This window comes from Rutidosis leptorrhynchoides, chromosome 10 (assembly GCF_046630445.1).
Source record: "Rutidosis leptorrhynchoides isolate AG116_Rl617_1_P2 chromosome 10, CSIRO_AGI_Rlap_v1, whole genome shotgun sequence".
In the NCBI taxonomy this organism is placed as follows: Eukaryota; Viridiplantae; Streptophyta; class Magnoliopsida; order Asterales; family Asteraceae; genus Rutidosis; species Rutidosis leptorrhynchoides.
In genome coordinates, this window is record NC_092342.1 from 85,531,164 (window position 1) to 85,534,548 (window position 3,385).

Genomic DNA, 3,385 nt, shown 5'->3' on the forward strand with positions numbered 1-3,385 from the left:
CAACGATAATCGTTACATATATGTCTCGTTTCAAAATCATTAAGTTAGTAGTCTTGCTTTTACATATGTAGCTCATTGTTAATATACTTAATGATATGTTTACTTATCATAATATTATGTTAACTATATATATATCCATATATATGTCATCATATAGTTTTTACAAGTTTTAACGTTCGTGAATCACCGGTCAACTTGGGTGGTCAATTGTCTATATGAAACCTATTTCAATTAATCAAGTCTTAACAAGTTTGATTGCTTAACATGTTGGAAACACTTAATCATGTAAATAACAATTTCATTTAATATATATAAACATGGAAAAGTTCGGGTCACTACATCACCGAAGACTGAAAAGTCATCCATGAAAACTTCCATGCATTCTTCTATCATGTCATGAAAAATTGCCATCATGCACCTTTGAAAGGTTGCAGGGGCGTTCCAAAGTCCAAAAGGCATGCGTTTGTAAGCAAAAGTACCATAAGGGCACGTGAATGTGGTTTTCTCTTGGTCCTCGGGTGCGATTGGAATTTGAAAGTATCCGGAAAAACCATCAAGAAAACAATAGTAACTATTTTCGGCCAATCTTTCCAACATTTGATCAATGAAAGGTAAGGGAAAGTGATCTTTTCTGGTGGCGTCATTTAATTTTCTATAATCAATAGAAACACGCCATCCTGTTACAGTCCTAGTAAGAATAAGCTCATTTTTTCATTTGTGATGACAGTCATGCCACCCTTCTTAGGTACGCATTGAACTGGGCTTACCCATGGACTATCAGAGATTGGATAAATTAAACCTGCATCTAGCAGTTTAATAATTTTTTTCTTAACAACATCTTGCATATTAGGATTTAGTCTTCGTTGGCGTTGCACATATGTTTTATGACCTTCTTCCATAAGGATTTTATGTGTGCAATACGAAGGACTTATGCCTTTAATGTCATGAATCTTCCATGCAATAGCTGGTTTATGAGCTTTTAGCACAGAAATGAGTTGAGATTTTTCATTTTCAGTAAGAGAAGACGATATTATTACAGGTAATTTAGATTCACCATGTAAATAAGCGTATTCCAAATGGTTTGGAAGTGGCTTTAACTCTAATGTTGGTGGTTCTTCTATCGATGATTTGTATCGATATCTGTCTTCCTCTTTTAGCATTTGAATTTCTTCTGTTGTTGGTTCGTATTCATTAGCCATGAGTGCGGCTAACATTTTAGCTTCATCAATTGGTTCAGTTCCTTCTCCTAAAGAACATTCTCCTGTTCCTTGTAATTCTGAAAATTCTTCTAACAATTCTGCATGTGAATCTATAGTTTGAATATAATAACATGTATCATCTGCAGATTGCGGTTGTTGCATGGCTCTATCAATAGAAAAGGTAACACTCTCGTCCTCTATACTTAGGGTCAGTTTCTTACCGAACACGTCTATTATTGCTTTAGCCGTGTTAAGAATGGTCTTCCTAATATGAGAGGAACTCGAGAATCTTCTTCCATGTCCAGAATAACAAAATCTACTGGAAATACTAAAGTACCAACTTTAACTAGCATATTTTCCATTATCCCTCTAGGATATTTTACTGATCGATCGGCTAGTTGTATGCTTATTCTTGTTGGTTTCAATTCTCCAAGGTCTAGTTTAGCGTATAGTAAATACGTCATTAGATTTATACTAGCACCTAAATCTGCCAATGCTTCTATTGAACTAAGACTACCCAGAAAATATGGAATTGTGAAACTTCCTAGATCTGATAATTTTTCTGGTATCTTATTCAACAGTACTGCAGAACAATTAGCATTCATAGAAACAGCCGAGAGTTCTTCCATTTTCTTTCTATTTGTGATTAGATCTTTCAGGAATTTAGCATATCTTGGCATTCCTGAAATCACATCAATGAAAGGAAGATTTATATTTATTTGTTTAAACATATCCAAGAATTTAGATTGCTCAGCTTCAAGTCTTTCTTTTCTCATGTTACTCGGGTAAGGAAGTGGTGGTTGGTATGGTTTAAAATAAGGTTTAGCTTTAACTGTGTTATCTTCATTAACCTTTTTAACTACCGGTTCTGCTTCTTTCTCTTATTCAGATTGTGGTTCTTGTGGAGTAGGAATAGCGTCATCAGAAATTACAGGTATTTCAGATGGTTTAAGTGTAATACCACTTCTCGTGGTAATGGCTTTAGCCGTTTCATTCCAGGGGTAAGAATTTGTATCACTAGGTAGACTTCCCGGTTTTCTTTCACCTATTAACCTTGCTAGGTTGCTTACTTCTTGTTCCAAATTTTGAATAGAAGCTTGTTGATTTCTAAATGCTTGAGCATTTTGTTCATTTGTTTATTTCTGAGAAGTGAAAAATTGAGTTTGAGATTCAACTAGCTTTGACATCATATCTTCTAAATTTGGCTTTTTATCATCGGTTTGTGGTGGTTTATTTTGAAAAATAGGTCTTTGCTGGTTGTAAGTATTATTGGATATTTGTTGATTGCTAGGACCTTGTTGGTTGTTGTATGGAACATTTCGGTTATAATTCTGATTTTGATTGTAGATTGGTCTTGGCGGTTAATAATTATTCTGATAATTATTTCCAGGCCTTTGGTTCATGTATGAAACATTCTCTCTTTGTTCCATTGTTTGTTCAATACTGAGACAATCTTTTGTCAAATGTGGTCCTCCACACTGCTCACAACTAATTTTTATTGAGTGAATATCTTTAGTCATCTTTTCCATTCGTCTCTCGACAGCATCTATCTTTGCAGAAATGGAAACAAAGTCATCGGCTCTAGCAGCTTTAGATGATCTAACGATGTCTTTTTCTTGATGCCACTCATGTGAGTGGGAAGCGGTGTTATCAATAATTTTGTAAGCTTCAGTTGCGGTTTTCTTCATAATGGAACCACCAGCTGCTATATCGATGTCTTTTCTTGTAGTGATGTCGCATCCTTGGTAGAATATTTGTACTATTTGATAAGTGTCTAAACTATGTTGCGGACATCCTCTCAATAACTTTCCAAATCTTTTCCACGCCTCATATAAAGTTTCGTTTGGATTTTGTGTGAACGTAACAATTTCTCCTTGAAGTCTCACGGCTTTAGATGCCGGAAAGAATTGTTTAAGAAATTTTTCAACTAAAACATCCCATGTATCAATTGCCCCTTCAGGTAACGATTCTAACCAATCTTTGGCTTCTCCCTTTAAAGTCCAGGGAAATAACATGAGATATATATGTTCATCCTCAACTTCTCTAATTTTGAATAGAGTACATATCCTATAAAGGTACGAAGATGTTCGTTTGGATCTTCCTTCGGCGCACCACTAAATTGGCATTGATTATTTACCATGTGTAGGATTTGTCCTTTAATTTCATAATCTGGCGCATTAATGCCT

The 3,385-nt window shown here is 35.0% G+C and overlaps 1 non-coding gene across 1 annotated transcript; it reads left to right on the forward strand.

Annotated features, from left to right (window-relative positions):
- The first annotated feature begins 2,975 nt into the window (after positions 1–2,975).
- On the forward strand, positions 2,976–3,082 carry LOC139873771 (small nucleolar RNA R71). Its single transcript, XR_011767493.1, has one exon. It is a non-coding gene; the product is annotated as a small nucleolar RNA R71 (small nucleolar RNA).
- The last annotated feature ends 303 nt before the right edge of the window (positions 3,083–3,385 follow it).